At 37.8% G+C, this 21,758-nt stretch overlaps 1 long non-coding RNA gene across 2 annotated transcripts; it reads right to left on the bottom strand.

Annotated features, from left to right (window-relative positions):
* Positions 1-4,294: 4,294 nt before the first annotated feature.
* LOC127504648 (uncharacterized) lies at positions 4,295-20,351 on the bottom strand. Of its 2 annotated transcripts, none has more exons than XR_007927415.1 (4): positions 20,330-20,351; positions 14,189-14,311; positions 13,843-14,049; positions 4,295-5,504 (listed from the first exon to the last, which is right to left on the bottom strand). It is a non-coding gene; the product is annotated as an uncharacterized LOC127504648 (long non-coding RNA). The 2 variants fall into 2 exon arrangements; XR_007927414.1 differs by lacking the exon at positions 20,330-20,351 and adding an exon at positions 14,926-15,469.
* Between the last annotated feature and the right edge of the window lie 1,407 nt (positions 20,352-21,758).

Here is a 21,758-nt window from a genome sequence, read left to right as displayed (position 1 = left end):
AGATGAATAATTTCTCAAGAGCGGATCTCTTAGGAGCAGAGCTGTGTGAGAACCCTTTGTTAACCTCTGTAAATGGTATCTTGTCTACATAATTCACCATTCTATTGGGTTTCGTCTGTAAGTAGAAAACTGTGTCAACTGTGTCAAGACCGACAAAGCAGGGGGGAGATCATTTTTATGAGCCTATAAGAGTTCCTAACCTCATTTAAAGATCTCCTGAGACATTTGAGTCCATCCAAGCCCCTAAAAAATTCTCTCAGTGTATGTTCACAGAAAACTAAAGGAACAAAAATTAAAGGAACAGCGGGTTGAAAGTCCAAATGTCAGTTTCAGTGCAGCTTCAAAGGGCTCTACATGATCCCAGCCGAGGAATAAGGGTCTTATCTAGCGAAACGATCGGTCATTTTCTAAAAAAAATAAAAAATTATATTTTTTAACTACAAATGCTCATCTTGCACTAGCTCTGTGATGTGCCACGCATTATGTAATTACATTGGAAAGGTCATGTGTGACGTAGGCAGAAGTACCGATCCAGTGTTTATGAAGCGAACATGCAAAGACTAAGCCAAACGCCCTTTACAAAAAAAGGTAAAACAATGATTTCGGTACTTCCGCCTACGTCACGCGTGACCTTTCCAACATGATTACATAATGTGTGGCACATCGCAGAGCAGTGCAAGACAAGCATTTGTGGTTAAAAAGTATATAATTTTTTTCTTTTTTTTTTAGAAAATGACAGATCGTTTCGCTAGATAACACCCTTATTCCTCAGCTGGGATTGTGTAGAGTCCTTTGAAGCTGAACTGAAATTGCAATTTGGACCTTCAACCCGTTGGTAGCCGTTAAAGTCCACTGTATGGAGAAAAATCCTGGAATGTTTTCCTCAAAAACCTTAATTTCTTTTCGCCTGAAAAAAGAAAGACATAAACATCTTGGATGACATGGGGGTGAGTAAATTATCAGGAAATTTTAATTCTGAAGTGAACTTATCCATTAAGGCAAGTGTCAAGATTTTGAGTGAATAACAACCTAAATTTAGTTTCATTTTCTCAAAAAAAAGCTAATATATGACTTCAGAAGACTTGGAATATAGTGCACGAGTCATACATATAAATTTTTTGATACTTTTATAATGCTTTTGCATCCTTTTGGAACCTGGAAAGTGGCCAATTCATTCATTCAATTGTAACTGCATATAAAATAGTCTTTTTCTCATCATGTTCAGCAAAGGGGAAAAACAAGTTTAGAATGACATGAAGCTGAGTAAACGATGACAAATGATTCATTTTTAGTGAACTTTTCTAGAACCTACCCTGTAGAACAACATCTTTACACATTTATATTATAAACATCATTCTTGTCTAAATGAATGCATTTCTTGAAAAACCTTACAAAATGATTGAAAAGATACTTGTTGCACAGGCTGTTTTCTTCATCTGAGTCACAGGAGAGTTTCAAAGACATTGATTAGTTGCTTGATTTCCATTGCTCCTTTGTTTAATAAAAGGATCACGTCACTTTTGTTCCTAAGAGGTTGAAGTAACACAGAGGTCATAATCAGGGTTGACGGTCCGCAGTGAAGCTCCCCATAAAAATATCCATATTCACAGCTTTATGTTACTCATTAGCTCCTGCCAGCAGTCAAGGGTAACCACTCACCGCTATATAAAAACCTGCCTCGCCTAATCTTGGCATGACTACAACAAACAAACAATGGAAAAAAGTGACTCCATCCATAAATTAAAACAACAACAATACTGAATGCCTGCTGGGATGCAAAGAAGTGATTGGCGCACACTTTGGTAATGTTGCATAAGAGATGTCCATTTACATAGCACCAAGCATACTAAAGTCAATTAATTACAAAGCTGCGATTTTTTTTCCACATTAATAAACCACCCTGTTTAATAGCTTGAAAATATTTGGTATCAGAGCTGGAATAGGACATCTTAAACATATATGACATTCCTTTACCATGGTCTATCTTTTCCTCCATCCATCCATCCATCCATCCACCAGCTTTTTTCTATCTCTCTATCTATCTTTCTATTTATCTATCTATCCATCCATCCATCCATCCATCCATCAACTTTCAGTCAAGGTTTAGACAACATCAAAGTTTGTCTTCCTGAATTTTCCTTTCCTACTTGAATTCTGAACAAGTTTTGAATACGTGTCTTGAGCTGTCAAAAAGAGTTTAACCCTCTAAACTCAGTTTAACACATTTTACCTCATTTAAATCTTTTAAAAAAAGGATTCTACAGATTTTTGCCCAGCATCAGTGTAGAAGATCTGCATATTCTATATGGCTCTACTTCTGCAGTCACTGTTCACCATGCATCATAGTTTTTTTTTTTTTTTTACTCAAACACTCCAAAAGGAAATATGCGTTTTATGGAAATAACATACTATAAAAGAGACAAAACCTTTGCATTTTCAATGCTTTAAAAATACATAGTGTCTTTTATGCTAGAAGAGTATTCTGTGCTCTGAAAAACCCACAGGGGCCGCATTTACACAACCCCGCTCTTCAATGCTGTGACCTCTCTCACTATTGTCTGTGAGAACAAACAAAAGGCCTGAAGTCCCCTGCACACACTACCCATAAATCACTGAAACACTGAACTCAGACTGAGCCTGAGACCCAGACGGAGCCAAAGAACTATGGATACAAGACTGCCATCTATTGTTAGAGAGGAGAACCTTGGCTGAAACTAGGTATGAAGGTTACTTTTCAATTGCTAAGATAGAAAATGTGCATGAGTCTGCACTTCTACAGTGCAGTCGGCCTTTATTCTCCAGCTCCACTGAAGCCAAAGAAGTTTTAGTGATATTGTCAGAGCAAAGCACAGCCAAAATTCACAGCAGAACCAGTTATAATATAGAACCAGTAATATAATAGAGCAGGTCTGCGGAAGTACGAGAGTGCTGCATTTAACACTGTCACACCTAAAAACATGCTTGCAAACACTAGGCTAACTGTTTACAGAGCTTTGTGATGCTTATGCTATTTATTTTTGGCCTTTTACCATTTATATGTGAGGTAAAGTATAGAGAGGTCAGAAAAAGATAAAGAGCAAAGGAGACTGGGAAATGTTATGTGCTGGATTCAAACTTGCATTGACCGCATAAAGCCCAAAGTATACTTCACTTTTTTCGCGTATGCTAGGGTCAACGTACAGAACTTCGTCATCAGAAGAGTACACGCACCAGCGAATTTTTGTACGCTCAGGTCGCACATGCACATTTAATTTGTTTTGCAGTAATTAGTTTATCCACAAGATGGCAGCCGTGCTCTAGGGCCGTCGATTCACAAGGTAGTCGAAGAAAACCTGCATAAACAGAACAGATCGGAACACATGCAAGCTACAGCGACAATGGAGGCCTACATAGACGACAGATTGTGCGAAGAGGTTGGAAAGTACCCTCATTTATACAACTCTAGCATGAATGAATACAAATATATTAACATGGGTTGTAACTCGTGGAGAAAGATTGCTCAAAACTGCACATGCGTCGAACACCTGTGTACGCGGACGAGTCAAGTGAAGTATACTTTGCAAGGCTGTGCGTTCGACTGTGCGTACGCGTAAAAACTAAGTATACCCAGGGATTTAGTGCCATAGCACAATATTTCAAAGCATGTGCTTGTATCCATAAAAACACTGCACACTTACTTTGATCATTCACACTTTGATCATTGTAAATGATTACAAAAACACACACACACGCACATACATACATACATACACACACACGCACATATATATATATATATATATATATATGTGCGTGTGTATGTATGTGCGTGTGTGTGTGTATATATATATATATACGCATACATATATATATAGTCAAACCAAAATGTATTCAGACACCTTGAACATTTCATTTATTATTACAGTTTATTCACTATAGTTTAAAAAAATGGAAATAAAATATGAGAAGATCTCAAGAGAGTTAAATTGTGTCAGAAATCATTAATCTTAATTATGTCAGATAACACTTGAGCAAAACAAGGTCAGGTCAAAGTGTCTGAATAATTTTTGGTCCCAAATTTTGATCAGTTTTTTACTGGTAGTCCACTGTATAAAGAATTTTTGGGTATAATATGTCACAGTTTACTTTATTTAGCTATCCTCACTTACATAAATGAACTATAGTGTCCTCCACCCACTAGAAAAAAAATACAAAAAAATTGTGTGTCTAAAACATTTTTGGTTTGACTGTATATATATATATATATATATATATCACATTACAGTAATGAAAACCCTGGGGGAAATTCATAATTAATAACTGTCTCTTTATCCTTTTAATTTTGTGCTGAAATATGACCCGGACGTGTTCTCGACAGGTTTCAAATGTTGATGTTCTAGTATATGGTGCACCACACTGAAAAGCATGAGCTCAAAAAGCAAATAGGCTCCAACTTTCTTTGACATTCATCAATTCTCACGCTTAAAAAAACGAGACAGATATAGAGAGAGGAAAAGATACCAAAATAAGGAAACGGAATAGAGTAAGGTGCGCTGTTGCTCAAATCAGGAAGGGCTGGGCCATGCTGGCAAGTTGAACAAAGATTATTGTTTTTATGTAAATATTTCCCATTTGTAAGAGAGCTCTAATTCAAGTTGTTCCGAGCATGACATAATAAAACAAAACAAACCATGAATTATTTGTGACTGTGCTCCTGTGTGGGCGAAAAAAAAGAAATGATGTAACAAACAATGGAGCTCCTGAAAGCTTTTATTTGGGACGGATGAATCCCTGTCAGCTGTGACAGTATGGAGGAGTGAATCTGTCATTCACCTCAATGACAGCGTTCCCCAGACAGCGGCTTTCATCTGTGACGGCGTCACGGTTCGAGCTTCCTTCAGGTCTGCCGCGCTAAACAAGTAAACAGAGCGCATGACCAGGCGACAGGGAATGATCTAGAAAACCAGGTTACATGTTACCTGTTGCGTTCCATGGAAGAAGGAAAGTCTTGCAGGTTTTGGATGACATAAGGGTGAGCAAATGAAGGATAAACATGGAATTCTGGGTAGAACCGCAACAGAATGAGAGCAGTCTGTGCACCAGCTCATTGTAAGGAACAGATCCAAGACATCTTTGATAGGGGCCTGAATCACTGGCCCCCCCACTGGTCGTACAGGAAGTGGTATGATAAAAATAATGAGTCTGGAAGCTGCTAGCGGGGATAATTACGCGGCAAAGAAAGGGAGATGACAATGCAGCTCGCCGCATTAAAGCCGTGATAAGAGGACGGCCTAATCCACAGGACTATGGAGGGATTAAGGTTGTGAGCTCCTCGTCTGGTCTCGAGATGAGAAGGTTAACCGGCCTGTCCTTTCCACAGTCTTCTCTCTTCTCTGTCTCAATGTTCTCCAGCTCTGTAATTCCATTAGAAGGAGGGCAATCTCTTTATCCCAGGGAGCAATGGAGACGGGGAATGCCACTCGGCTTCCGAAGAGCATCCACGGACGTCGCTTTCGCTGAGTAATCTGATGAAAGAGGTGATAAAACACATTTGAACGGCTGATCGATTTCTCCCAGTTCACCCTGGCTAATGCATGTCAGCAACGGCTGTCCATGTGTACAAATGAGATATTCATTATATTAATTACATATTCAAGATGACAGATAGACTTGAATCTAAGACATGCAGTGGCCTAAAAAAATATTTATATGTACTGTAAAACCCAGATAAGTTACGGTAACTCAAACCATTTGAGGAAACCTATTGCCTTAAACCATTTAAGTTTTAAAACCAATACGTATGAGTAGTGTAAACTCATATACATTAAGTTAAATTCACTAATACTTTAGTGTTGGTTTAGTCAATCTAAAAAATTTTAAGTTTATTTCACTCATTCAGTTTGAATTCAAGTAACAAATCTAAGTCTTAAAGGATTAGTTCACTTTCAAATGAAAATTACCCCAAGCTTTACTCACCCTCAAGCCATCCTAGGTGTATATGACTTTCTTCTTTCTGATGAACGCAATCGGAGATATTTTAATAAATATCCTGACGCATCTAAGCTTTATAATGGCAGTGAATGGGGGCAACGAGTTTGAAGCTCAAGAAAGTGCATCCATCCATCATAAACGTGCTCCACATGGCTCTGGGGGTTTAATAAAGGCCTCCTGAAGCGAAGCGATGCGTTTGTGTAAAAAAATATCCATATTTTAACAAGTTAAAGTAAAGTAAAATATCTATCTTCCACCAGACCGCCTTCCATATTCAAATTACGAAGAAAGTGTAAAATGGCATTGCGTCAGTTGCACTTTTTCTGTAAGTTGAACAGGGAAGGCATAGGACGTAGCGTAAGCTTTTTGAACTTCAAGAGTTTTACACGTTCGTCGTACGTTAAATACGGAAGGCGGTCTGGTGGAATCTCGATATTTTACTTCATAACTTGTTAAATATGGATCTTTTTTTTTTTTTTACACAAACGCATTGCTTCGCTTCAGAAGGAATTTATTAACCCCCCGGAGCCACGTGGAGTACACGTTTATGATGGATGGATGTGGATGGAAGCACTTTCTTCAGCTCATACTCGTTGGTCCTGTTCACTGCCGTTATAAAGCTCAGATGCGTCAGGATATTTATTAAAATATCTCTGATTGTGTTCATCAGAAAGAAGAAAGTCATATACACCTAGGATGGCTTGAGGGTGAGTAAAGCTTGGGCTAATTTTCATTTGAAAGTGAATTAATCCTTTAACTATATAGCTACTTAAATGGTTTGAGGAAACCGATTGCCTTAAATGGTTTAAGTTCATTAAACTCAAAGTAATAAAGTTACATAAGACTAAGCAAAAACTAACATTGGTACAAAGCAATGATGACAGAACAGGTTTTTGAGTTCACATAACAAATATCTGTTAAGTTGAATTAATTTTTTTTTAAATTTTAAGTAAAAAACATTTAATTTTCACCTATTTTCACTGTTAGGTTTTACAGTGTGCTTGATATCTCCAACTTCTGCCCCGTATAGTTGCCTGACTTACGCACGGAAACAAAATGGCTACCGTTAGCATTGCAGTTCTTGCAGCGTGAACGATGATATGTAATGTCAGCATTAGTTTTCTCTGCAATCCTTTGCTAAACATCATGTAAGAACTTTAATACATTTTGTTTAATGATAAAATAATGTTTATCATTAACTACATACAAGTCTCTTATGCTCACCAAGACTACATTTATTTGATCAAAAATGCAGTTAAAACAGTAATATTATGAAATAATAATAATACAATTTTACATAACTCTTTCCTATTTGAATATATTTTTTAACGTAATTTATTCCTGTGATGAATTTTCAGCATTACTTCAGTCTTCAGTGTCACATGATCCTTCAGAAATTATTCTAATATGCTGATTTGCTGCTCATGAAACATTTCTTATCATCGATGTTGAAAACAGTTGTGCTGCTTACTATTTTTGTGGAAACCGTGATACATTTTTTTCAGGATGATGAATAGAAAGTTCAAAATAACAGCATTTATTTAAAATAGAAATCTTTTGTAACATTATAAATGTATCACTTTTGATCATTTTAATGCATCCTTGCGGAATAAAAGTATTAATTTCTTTCAAATATACATAAAAAAATCGTACTGACCCCAAACGTTTGAACCGTAGTATATCCAAATATGCATGCTGTGCATGTTATCTATTAAAGCTGTTTACAGTTGTTCTACGTGGCTCATTCAATTTTTTTTCCAGATCACTTCTGAAATCTGAGACATATTTGAGCACATCTTGTTTCAATGTTTAGACATAGACAAGCAAACTCAACAACCTCTCCCCTCCACTTGAAACGCATTCAAAATTGAAATCTATCACACATGGACACAATGCCTTGTCTCCCATGACTGAAATAGCTCTTCATATGAAATCCTCAGTGCAATGTTTTCCATTAGCTAATTTAATAAGGTCCCTTTGGAGTGTAAAGTACTCTCGATGAAACACTATGCTTCCTGGCACAGCTAAAAAGTGTTTTAATAGTCAGAGTGATAGTTTTGGAAATATTAGCCATTTATAATCAGGCATTTCATGCTGTTAATGTATATGGTATATTTTGAATAAACAAGGATTTCTGATAATACAAGACACAAATAGCTACAATCCCCTTCAGCTACAGAAAGCTATAGAAAGTTAAAGGAATAGTACAGTCAAAATAGAGAAAATATCATCATTTAAGCTCCAAAAAGCTGTATTTTTATGATTTTTTTTTTAAATTATAGAAGAATGTAAGTTATACTGGTTTGTAATGAGTATATGAGGGTGAGTAAATGATGATGACAGAGTTTTCATTTTTGGATGTAATATTCCTTTAGGGGCTCAAACGTATAAGATTGAGGTGCTTTATCATGTGGCGGCTTCATGGTTTGGATGACAGGCTTTTAATTTGCACCGCCTGTAATCATAACTGGCTTGAGTTTATCGTGAAGTAATGACCTACACGATGGCCTTGATAGATAATGTGATTCATTCATTCTCTGCTTCCCTCCTCTACTACAGATTAACACAGAGAAAAGGCTCAGAGGAGATGAGTGTATGATGAATAGATGAGATGAGAAGACAGAATTTGATGGGGTCCTCAGTCCACCGAGAGTAGGTGTGACTAGGTATACGCATAGCCCAGACTCAGGCAGTGGGCCTGACACACATACACACACAGATAAATGACAGAGGTACTTCACATGAGAGCCTACTGCTGTTGAAGTACCAGGTGAAGCATGTGTAACTGAGCTGTATGCCAGCACACAGAAACAGACTGAAAAAAGAAATGAAGAGAAAGGATGGAGGAAATGAAACATCATGGACTGAACAAATCAGCAGATTTTCTAACTATATATATTTCACTTTTTATAGTGAAAAAGTGAAGTGAAAGTGACATGTGAAGGTCAAGTGTGGCAACGCATACTCAGAATCTGTCCTCTGCATTTAACCCATCCAAGTTAGTGCACACACATTAGGAGTAGTAAGTAGTGAACACACACACACACACACACACACACACACACAAATTGAAAACCGTGGACAAACACACCCGGAGCAGTGGGCAGCCTTTTTTTTTTTTTTTTTGCTGTGGCAGCCGGGGAGCGATTGGGGAGTTAGGTGCCTTGCTCAAGGGCACCTCAATCATTACCTGCCAGCATTGAGAATCGAACCCGCAACCTTCGGGTTACAAACACTTCATATTGTTTTTTAGCATAAGTATGTCTGGGTGTGCAAGTACATGAAATCAAATTTACGAATTAACCAATCAAACAGCAGCTGTCTGGAAACTGATCTGCCCTTATACATCTCCTCACTGACCTGCTCACAGCAACGAGCGACCTGTCAGAACATTGCTAATCATTCTGCTCCATTTAACCTGAATATTTGGCCCTGAACTAACAGTCCACAGTCCTCTGATTGTGGGCATGATGTCATTAAGAAATGCACAGGAAATGAAATCACTGAGCCGTACATGTCGAACCAATAGGTCACGTGTTTCAGTCTCTTGTGAAATGGCAGTTTAATTTATTATAAATTCAAAACATAAGACAATGAGGTCACACTTGTCACCTGTTTATGGTCTGACACCTAGAGTTGTGGTACTCATATGTAAGTTATATATATTCTATTCTCCCTCTAATCTCCTGTCCTCTCACTGCTCTCCTCTGTACTAAAAGTAACAAAATGTTGCTATTGTACACTAATATGGGGAAACTTAACAAACAAAAATTATATAAAAATTTATTTTAAAAAAAAATGTAAAAAAAAAATTTTTTTTTTAAATAAATCGAATTGAAAAAAAAAAATTAGACCACCATTTGCATTAGAATTAAATGAATAAGCTCAGTTCTTCTCAACTTGTCTCCTATCTTTAATGACTTTTTACTTGTCTCAGTAAAAATTACCATTTTCGGGATGTGTATTTTTAGCACTGTTGAAACTGTTTAAATGTCCGATGTATTATCCTGTCCTTTTAACAGTTAAGGGGTTTTCCCATGACTGACAGCGCTAGTCAAAGTATTTGTCAGTTGCGTCTTGTTCCGTGTTCACAACAATTCAGTCTTTTCAGTGTAAAAGTCTTCACTACTGACTGACTCACTCATAAAGACAGTGTTTGCCGCCATCTAATGGCGTAATAATGTAACTTCTGTTGCTGTTCACGGTCAGGGACTATTTTTTCTGGCGGAAGGAAGGCTTTCAGTGAAAGTTTACTTCATGAAAATTGCACTGATACATATTTTTGGCTTTAATATTTGTATTGTGTGGTAACCGTTTTATAAAAGCAATAAGGTACTCGAGGCTAGTGCTGTATCGTGAATAAGTCACGGCTGAAGGGGTTGCAGGCACTCCGCTTCACGTCGTGCCTAACGTCCTTCAGCCGTGACTTATTCATGATACAGCACAGCCTCTCGTACCTTATTGCTTACACATACTAAAATAGAAAAATTTTACATTTTAATAATATTTCACAATATTATTGTTTTTACTGTATTTTTGATCAAAAAGTGCCGCCTTGGTGAACAAAAGAGACTTCATTCAAAAACATAAAAAAGATGAATTCAGAAGGCAACATGATTTTTCTGTGTACCCTTTAGAATAGATTTCACATCATAGCTTTCACTTTCCTATGATACTCTCTAGGTAGGCAGCTCACTAGGTTTTGGAAAACTTATAAGTATCTTCCAAAACCTGATTATATACCCTAGGGAAGATACATATTGACTAGAGTCTTCAAAGCTATCAAACGAGGGTTGCCACAGGTTCAACATTTCTGTGCATTCATTACTCAAGTAATCTTCGAGGTAAACTACATTTGTGGAACAGCATGTTGATGCTGGTTGTCTAGATATCTAGCCTCAAGGCCTTTAGAAAAACCCTACAGGCGATTTTCTGTCTCTGCACAGCAAGAGGGCTCTGACAGATGTTTTCATTCATGTGAAGAGTTACCAGGAGGTGCCGGGTCATTTTCGAGCAACTCTTGAGTGTTTGAAATGAGCTTTACCAGTGCATGGATACACAGCCTCAAGCTGTTATAATACCAGTGCAAGGAACACTGGATTTCTAGTTGTCCTGCAGTGAGTTTCAAGACATATCCAGCCTCACATGTAAAAATGTACTCTTGAGTCAGAATAAACCAAGCTGTGCTGATATCTCTTTGAGTTCAACATGTGCAGTGTTTCTTTACTTTAGATCAGTTCTACCAGATTGCAGAAACAAATTCGTCATTGACAAAAGATAATAATAGTAATAAAAAAAATCAAATAACACCTAAGAACAGTCTTCCAACATGTCTAATTACTAAGGTTTTGATTGTTTCTCCAGAGTTTTGACAGTTTTATTAACTATGTCTGTCTTAATTTTTTAATAGACATAGACCAGATTACCTCACCTGCTTTTTAAAAACAAAGTGTTTCCACACTCTCATGCCGTTCCAAACCTGGGTAACACTTTATTTTAAGGTGATGTAGTTACATGTTACTATAGTAATAACAGTAAATTATGCATAATTACAAGACTAGCCCTAAACCAAACCCTAACCCTATAGTAAGTACATGCAGTTAATTAATATTATTCAGTACTTATTTAAGAACAATGTAACTGCGTTACCTTAAAATAAAAATGTAACCCAACATATATACATATGGTCACACTCGTAGCCGTGCGATGGCTGTATATCAGCACGGCTGTGATTCGGTCGTACTGTAGGTAATCACAGCGAGCTGATATAAAGCCATATCGTACGGCTACGAGTGTGATATTGTGTTTATACAACAGTTCGACGTTACGAGAGAGAGAGAGATCGTATGAGTGAGCATTCCCTGTCTGATATAACATTCATTCTTCAGGTCAATGTCCATAATATTATATCCAATACAAAAATCTGTTTGAATGTCCACTGAGGAAAGCGATCTTTTTGTCCTTTTAAGGGAATTTTCCATAACAGCGCTAAAACAACGTCCTTCGTTTACAAAAGTTAATTTTAAACTTTCAATTTAAAAGTTTCTTGTGACTGACTCATTCATTCGTAAAGTTTGCCGCCATCTAATGGCGTATTAATGTAACTTTCACTCAATCCATATTACGCACTAATGGACTCTTTCTCAATACCAAATACAACATATTATTTATATTAAATATTTATTGAACAACAATATTTAAATTAACAACAACAGCCATTGTAAATGACAATAGGAAATAAACACAATTGTACAATTCAGTCAAACGTACAAAAGCAGTGCTCCACAGGATGTATAATAGCCTTAATATTAAATTATTAAATTTAACATAGCCCAATTTGATTTGCTTAGGAACAAGTAATAGATTAAAAAGACCAAAGACTGCCCGTTTTATGTACCCAAAATGAATTATATCTCATGTTTAATCACTATAAGAGCCAGCATCAAATACCCGAAGCACTGGCCGAGATGAAGCTGTTCTCAGCGGGTACACGAGCACTGAACGGCCTGGAGCTCGCATTTCCGAAAACGTCTAAACAAATTGTAAAATAGGCGCTATGATTAAATATGAGTTACATATTTCAGGTCAAAACAACTACATTCTCACCTAAGAAAAACCTCTTAAAACTACAGTTCGTGGTACAAGTGTAGTATTTGTAAAAAATACGGTGGATTTGCTCGGCCGCGATGACAGTCGCTTCAAGCGGAGTGATACAAACGGTGAAAAGGCAGAAGTGCTGTTATCACTAGAATATCACACGGCTCTCAGCCAATCAGATTTGAGAACAAGAAAGAATTTTTGTATAATATATATATATAATATATATATATATATATATATATCAAAGATGAAAATATAAAATTAAATAAATATAAAAGTTATCATCTTAAATATATTAATGTTATTAAAGAAATATTTCCCCACATTTGTAGACATCTAAAGGACAACCAGAACATGAGCAGGTAGCCATTTCATCACTTGGATTTTGGTCTTTGTTTCCCAGGTGCGGCACTAAATAACAGTGTTTAATATGTGGGGGCAAGGTGTTTTGGCGATCGGCCTACCGGGAATAGTTCAGGTGCTCCCGATGACCATGTCAATCTACTCCACAGCCAATCACAGGCCCCCTCCTTGCTCGGGCCCTGGGACTTCAGCCCCCCGCCTAGCCCTATTGTTAATGCGGCCCTGCCCATGAGTCACCAACATAGCCAGCACTGCTGCTGGAATTACTCCCAGGTTTGAGGTGGTGGAAGTGTCCATTAGGTAATATCCCTGGATTGGACATTTGGCCACCACCTGACAACAGGCTTAGATATTTGATGTGGTCTGGCTGTGATTGCCACATTGTTTGTGCGGTTGGGGTTTATGCCTGACCAAACCAACCAAGGTGGCTTTGTGGGTTGGTAGTGAGCTGTAGCCCATCTGTCAGACTATTTTATGAAGTACTTGTAAGGGCTTCAGCGGAGGTTTGGTAATGGTCTAGCTGGCATTCCTCCCACTCTTTTCATTAAGGATAAGATGTTTGTTTTGTCCAGTTTGATTACAAACCGAGTTTCCAAATCCAGCTGCTTGTTTTGCTTATGAAATATGGTCTGACAAAATGAATAGATGTTGTGTGATGGAAATTCAATCTTTTTTTCCCCAGTTATCAAGGATTATTTTACTGATAACAGAAGTGTTGGAAAACCAGGGCTGGATTGTGGACCGGGCTAGTAGAGCCAGTTCCTGGGGTTTCAGAATGCCAAGGGCCTCCAATGCAATCTAACCATCACTCTAAATTACAAATACTGAATTAAATAAAATACATAGAAGAAACTGTGATCTGCTAGAGTGTTAAAGGAAAACACAAAAGAAACTATTCGAGAGACCCACCAGGTCACGTTGACTTCCTGTCATCCGAGGTCTTCCATTAAGCCTTCACGGTTCCACTTGAAATTAGTGGAGTGAGGTGGGTGTGGATGGCACAGGAAGGGAGGCCCAGTTTAAACGGGACGCTGTGGCGAAGAATGGGCTCTGTCAGCCCACAGCATGCTTTAATTAGGGCCTATTGTCGGCCGTGTTCCCCCTGGTGAGGAGACTCTGAAACGAAACAAGCAGAAAATGGGTTCAGGCAGTTGAAAGAGGCTGAGTAAAAGAGGAGCTGACTGTGTGGTGCTCAAATGGATCTCTTCGCTGTGCAAGGGCTAAGTACACATTTCAGGCGGAATCAAGCACCTACCTGAGATTTCATGGGTTGTTTCCGTCAGGTCGAATCACGCGCGGTGTATAAGCGCTTGACGCGAGACCAGAGTTTGTGAGTGCATCAAAGATGTTCTGTAGAGCACTTCAATGCTTGCTGCTCCTAGAAACAAGTGCAACAGTGGGACAAGTCAGTCAACATAAGAATGAAAAATTGCAGTAAAACCTCAAGAGAGCTTCTGGTATATATTTTGTCTTCTCTCAGAAGAAAAGAAAATATTGATTCCTCTCAAGCAATGATTATAAATATACCAAACCAGGCATGAAACATGAAAAAATAACCCTCAATGTGTTGAACTAGGATGAAGAATCAGATCTGGAGGGACTATTGATCATTTCCCTGTCACAATGAAAGATAAATACGTTGTATAATTGAAGATTACTTAGAGATTTCTCAGTATTAAACGCTGCCAATCATAGTAGGCTTTACCGCCACTCTCGACGCATCCGGATTCAAAGCGGAAATCGACGTCGCTGCGTTTTTTCGCTAAGGTAAACACGAGAAGTATATGGAAAGGTAGTAAAGAAAAGGGATGGGGGCAGGTATTCATTAAAACCACTTCCTGAGACGTCTGAGGAGAAGTGCGACAGCGTGTGTTCGTTTGAGAGGCGCTCTTGTGCTGAATAGCACGCGCCTGTACAACAGCACTCGCTGTAATTGGGTATGACACGGGATCAATGCGGACACGTCAGGATGCAAAGATGTCATTTTCTAACCTGATGCCTTCAAGCACGTCTCCGCCGTTACTCAGGTGCCAGTTGCTGTGGAAACCCAGTTCTTCTTCTCTTTTTTATACATATTTTTATTAAGATGCAGCAGAGAGCATTGAAGCTTTCTCCCTCACAGCAGCGGCGGATTTCCTATTAAAAGATACAAGACGTGCAGTCACGCTAATTGAAACCTGCCTGTCAAACGTCCTATTACATCGGGTGCCATAGGATGTCAACGTGGGACTGAATTCATTGCTTTCATGAAGTTCAGAATTAAAGTTTCTAAGTTCAGTTCTGTAGTTCTACAAGCTATACTAGCAAATAACTCAAAGTATAGTCTTATTGTACTCATAATCTTTATCCCGTCTGAACTGATCCTCCACACATTTGTTATGGGAATGTATATAGCCATGTAGAACAGTCTCTTGTTTTGAGATTCTATCAATAGTTTGCTAAATTTTTAAAGTTGCTCTTCACCTGTTGTGCAGAAAATAAGCTCGGTGTCCCATTTAGCAACTTGTTAGCAAGCATCCTTTTCACTGAAAAAGGATCCAAAACACCGCTTCATAAAGCTTCGAAGCTTTACGAATCCTTTGTTTCGAATCAGTGGTTCAGAGCGTGTATCAAACTGCCAAACTCACGTGATTTCAGTAAACGAGGCTTTATTACGTCATAAGTGTTTCGAAATTTCAATGCTTCACCACTGGGGGGCGTGACTTTGGCAGTTTGATACACGCTCCGAGCCACTGATTCGAAACAAAAGATTCGTAAAGCTTCGAAGCTTCATAAAGCATTGTTTTGAAATCGGCCATCACTAGATATTGTTGAATAAAGTCATTATTTTGTTTTTTTGGCACACAAAAAGTATTCTCGTTGCTTCATAACATTAAGGTTGAACCACTGTAGTCACATGAACTGTCTTAAATATGTCTTTAGTAGCTTTCTGGGCATTTGAAAGTGTTAATTATCTTGCTGTCAATGCAGGCCTCACTGAGCCATCAGATTTTAACAAAAATATCTTAATTTGTGTTCCGAAGATGAACGAAGGTCTTATGGGTGTGGAACAACATGAGGGTGAGTAATTAATGACAGGATTTTCATTTTTGGGTGAACTAACCCTTTAAAAGTGGGTGGCGGTGACACCATTCCTGGTAAGGAAAGCTTACTTTTCATGACCCAATGAGTTCCAGATAGAATAAAATCTCCCACCCTACATATTTTACCCAAATATTTTCCTCAGAAATGTCACTTTCCAAACATAAAATGGAATGTGAATGCCATGTTGACTTTGAAGGTGATGCTACATGGGGCAACTTTTTGAGCAGTGTTGCCAAGCAATGTTGCTTGGGCACTTTCCCATTGAGAATGGGCAACAAATTTCTATCTGGATACTTTAGATCGAAATTTGTTGCCCATTCTCAATGGGAAAGTGCCCAAGCAACATCGCTCGGCAACACTGTCACAACATTGCTCAAAAAGTTGCCCCATGTATCACTACCTCAAGTATCTTAGTCATAATTTTAACAAATTAAGGACTTAAGGGTTTGAATCCACAACCATTCAGCTGCCAATGCACTATAGGCTCTTCTAAATTATTACAAGCCACAATGTATGACCATTGACTCACCTCAGCTCTTACCCAACAGGACATGGTTGAAAATCTTCCAAACCCAAGCATTGGAGAACCTTGAATGGTCACAGCAGTTAATAATCAATTCACTACCATTAAAAGGCCATGAGGAAGTTTAGCAGAGCAAATAAAGCCACTGTAGCATGGTGATGAAGGCAATAAGAGGGGCATTAGGAGCAAAGCCCACTTAACAGGCCCATCTGACGGGATCACTCTGATTTCATTGGAACAGGCAGGCACTGAAACTACCAACCTGTGACTTATTGCTTTGGGAACTAAAATGAGGCTCTTAGAGATGTAATCCAAACATATGAGCATCTAAAGTGCTAAGTTAATTTAGAACGAGAGCTGCATTTGTCAGCAATGCTTTATGGGGTACTAGTCAATGCGCCAACAACAGTTAATGCCTTTATGGTGAAATAACAGCAAGTAATCTTGATATATAACAGCAAAATACCATCTTAACAACATACCAAATATTAATATAGAAGAGTATTTACACTGCACCACAAGTAGACAGCTGACAAAAAAATGAGGTTCTCACGACAGAAGCAACATTTCAGGCTTTGATGTGGCATTTCATTTACCAAAGTCACATCCGAACTGCTGATGGGTGGAAGTGGGGCAGAGCCGGTGTATTTTAGTACAGGGTTTATTCTGGATTACATCTTTACAGAAAATTTGGTGGTGGTACAGCGCTTCTGTTTAAACTAAGCAGCAAACAATAGGCTTACTGTATGTGACTACATTATACAGAGAGGTTTTCACACTTAATGTGTCACTAAACTCATTGAATACTTAATAAACACTGAAAACTAATGCATGTTACTTACTTAAAAAGTCATGTATTACGGTGTAACCTGCAACTTTTTACCCCTCAAAATGCAGGCAGTTTAAAAAAACAAAAAATGTAAGTCAATGAGGTCATGATAAAGAAAATAGTAAATGCATTGCCTTATCAGTGCAAATACAGTAGGTTCAAAAGTCTGAGTCTTGATTTTTAATTTAATCGCTTTTTTCCATTACCAAATATATTATCAGCATAACTTTTTTAATGAAAATAAAAAAACAAACATGAAAACACGAAAATCAGAATGCCTTATTTTTTAATGTTAAAAATGTCCACACACTAAAATGAAAGTGATATACTGTATATGCGAAAGGGTTCCTGATTGTTTCACACCTTAATTCTTTTGCAGTTAACATGTGTCTTTTCTTCTCAACCTGTTTTTTGTGACCCTGCTGACCCAATGACCATTTATTGTCCATTGGCCACACCTTAATTTTGCAATTTACTGCATCATTTTCCTGGGCATTTAAAGGTGCAGTAAGCAATATCTGAGAAACGCTGTTGATATTTGAAAGCCCCAACACAAACACGCCCATACTTAAAAGGATTACACCCCTATCTTGATAGCTCCGCCCCCCAAATCACAAACATGCTTTGCAGCAGAGGCACCTCCCCCCTCATGAATGTATACACCCCTTACTGTTGATTGGCTGCAAGTGTGTTTTGGTGCTCGGCCCGATCCACTTTCAACAGTGTTTCTCAGGCTACGTTCACACTGCAAAACTTAATGCTCAATTCTGATTTTTGCTTTGATTTTTTTGTATAGCTGTTCATGTTGTTTTAAATGTGGCCAATATCAGATTTCCAGTGTGAACAGATCATGGTTCTGAACTGACCTGCATGCGCAAAAGAACGATACAAAAAGGGTTGCCAGGTTTTTACCACAAAATCCACTCAATTGATTCTCAAAACTAGTCCAAAACTAGCCCAATCGCGTTCCTTGGGCTATCCCAGTAAAAATCGCGTTCCGGGGGTTAAATATCGCGTTAGTGCGGTCACTTCAACCCACGGAGTTGCAAAACAACCTGCGGCAACAGTGAAAAAGTAACACAATTCTGCAGGAAAATCGCGGACTTGGCAACACACACAGCGCGCTGTCATATGGAAGTAAACACAGAGGGTATTAAAGCGATTTTTAAGTAAGCGATTACACGTTTATTTATAGTGTGATCTGCTGCAGAAGCCAGCGAAATTATGCGCAGGCAATATGAAAAATAAAGACGATGTGACAAAAGAGAGCAGAGTTTTTAAACTTTTATGATACGAGCCCTCATGTTTTGCTTGTATTATAGAGCTGTCTCTGTAATACTTACGAGTTCTGACACGTCCTTTTACCAAAGTCCCTTTAAGACAAGTCATTTCACTCGGCGGCCATCTTTGAAACGCTTCTCGGGCATTCAAGTGCAGCTCCTAACTCTTTGAATAGGGAAACATCAAATTCTCCAAAGCTGTTTGCCAAGCTTTCGATTAAATTTCATATTTGAAATCACCAATGAAATCTGACAACAACTGTCTCATAAATTTAGTTTCTAAACGCTCGAACCATGACAAAAAACGGTATTTTTCAGGCTGGATCAAGCTAATGCGCGTCTTGTGCCTCATTTCGGAGGCGCGCGTCTGACTTTTTCTATAGGAACCGGAGCTTCTAACGGCCACTGCAGTGACACGATGACTTTACCAATCGGCGATTGGCTCTTATTTAGAAGGCGGGACTTATTCCGACATATTGCTCGTTTCACTTTCTCCCATTCAAAATAATACGAGTGACTCGTCTTGTGTTATTCTATAGTCTTTGCTTTTACTGACTGCCTTTGGCAACTGTCTTGATAACGTCGGGTATGTAAAATCTTTAAATAGACTCCCATGAGCGCAGAATCGTGCGAACGTTACCTTCAATATGAAAATATTCTTATTATTTTCAGATTTAAATTAGATTTCCCACTTTTAATGTGTCCTCAGACTACAAACAAGAGGAAATCCAGCATCAAAAGTACAAGAATCTCTTGCTAGTCTTGAATAAGTGTCGTGTCAAAAGTTGCCCTTGAATTCGGTTGAAAAACTAAAAGCCTGGCAACTGTAACCAGCTGACAGTGTGAGACACGTCCCCCCTCTTCCAAAACCACACAGCCTCAGCAGGGCTCCTGTGGGGGTATATTACGCCATTGTATGCCACAAGATCTCTCACTCTCGCAAAAAGGAGATGAGTGAAAAGCAATAAAAAGAGACGGAAGAGAGCGGGGGCTGTTCCTCTCTAATTACTCTCATCTTTGCACAGTGAGAGGATCTAATAAAAGAGGAAGGGTGTCATGGTATTTGAAGATAAATGTCAGCTGTGAGTGCGTGTACGAGTGTGAGAGACAGACCGCATGTGTATGGTAATGTAATGTCAGCTAGGTGTGTTTATATATGTCTCTAAATCAGTGTTGTGCTGCGGCTCCAGTGCAGGAAGCCCATGTGCGTCAGTGCAGGTCGAGCCCTGGAGGAGGGAGAGCGGCACGGCGATGCCGCGCACAACATGATGGTAATAACAGCGCGCTCCACAACCTCAGCTAGACGCTGTTTGCCCAAAGGGGGCGGCTGTTAGCACAATCCAAATGTCAGGGGCACATGCTCGGGAAGGACGGAGATTGAGCTGGCAGGGAGTGAGGCCTGGGAGAAAGAGTGGATCACCAGAGACTGTGGGGTGGACACTGAGGGGAATCCGAGGATAAAAATGGTATTCTTTCAGCTAGCACTGACAAAGGCAGCATTTTCTTTTGAGGCTGATTAAATATGCTCAGCACTGTTAGGTTTTTATAATGCAGATTCTATTTTGTGTGATTTCAGAAAAATGTTCTGAATTGTCGGAATTCGAAAGGGCAGCAGCACAGGTACCCAGAGGCCATATTCAAAGTATACCATACCATATACAGATGTACAGATATACTTACCTACAATGGTGGTAATAATGGCTTGAAAGTTGATTGCAGAGTTTCATTCACAGCAGAGGATAAAATAAATAAAATAAAATAATTACCATTGATGCTCAAAAATAATACAATATCCATCAAGCACAAATAAAATAAACCTTATCATTGAAGCTCAATATGAATACATTATCCTCTACAAGAAAAAACAAAATAATTATCATTATCATTGATGCTTAAAAAGAATACAACATCCACTATGAGCAAAAATAAAATAATAAAATATAAAATAAAAATCTTATTACCATTGAAGCTCAAAAATAATATCTTATCCATACAAGCAAAAATATAATATTTATCATTATCAGATTATATAAAATAATATAATATCCACTGCAAGCAAAAAATAAAATAATTTTTTTATTTAATTTTTACTTTTTTAATCACTGACACTCCAAAAGAATACAATATCCCCTATATATATATATATATACACACACACATATATATATATATATATATTTTTTTTTTTTTTTTTTTTTTTTTGGGGGGGGGGGGGGGGGGGGGGGTACACTTACCTTCAATATTAAAATATTCTTATTATTTTCAGATTTAAATTAGATTTTGAATCCCACTTTAAAAACACAACATCCACTATGAGCAAAAAAAAAAAAAAAAATCAAATCATTGATGCTCAAAAAGAACAAAATATCACCTACAAGCACAAGATAATTATTATTATTATCGTAGATTATCTAAAATAATACAATATCCACTACAACCAAAAATAATATAAAATATATAATTTTACTTTAAAAAAAAAAAAAAAAAAATATATATATATATATATATATACACACACAAGTAAAAGAAAAATGAATAAAATTATTATTATAATATTATTATTATTGATGCTCAAAAACCAATACAATATCTCCTATAAGTAAAATGCCATTAATGAGGAGCCCACTGGTGGAGGATCTGCATGCATCAAAACAGAATATTTATTTTTAAACAAATAAAATAGATTTACAGGTTAATTCTATTCTACTTACAGGTCTAGATACAAACAATTCCTGCAAACTTACATCGACATATAGAAAGTACCATGTTTTCCCATATGTGACCCTGGACCACAAACCAGTCATTAGGGTCATTTTTTTAAATATGAAAGCTGAAATAAGCTTTTCATTGATGTATGGTTTGTTAGGATAGGACAATATTTGGCCGAGATACAACTATTTGAAAATCTGGAATCTGAGGGTGCAAAAAAAATTGCCTTTAAAGATGTCCAAATGAAGTCCTTAGCAATGCATATCCACTCAGAAAAATACATTTTTGATGTATTTACGGTAGGAAATTTACAAAATATCTTCATGAAACATGATCTTTACTTAATATCCTAATGATTTTTGGCATAAAAGAAAAATCGATAATTTTGACCCATACAATG

This window comes from Ctenopharyngodon idella, chromosome 22, assembly GCF_019924925.1.
Source record: "Ctenopharyngodon idella isolate HZGC_01 chromosome 22, HZGC01, whole genome shotgun sequence".
NCBI classification, from domain to species: domain Eukaryota; kingdom Metazoa; phylum Chordata; class Actinopteri; order Cypriniformes; family Xenocyprididae; genus Ctenopharyngodon; species Ctenopharyngodon idella.
The sequence above is the reverse complement of the archived record's forward strand: the minus strand, read 5'-3'. Positions and strand labels throughout refer to the sequence as shown.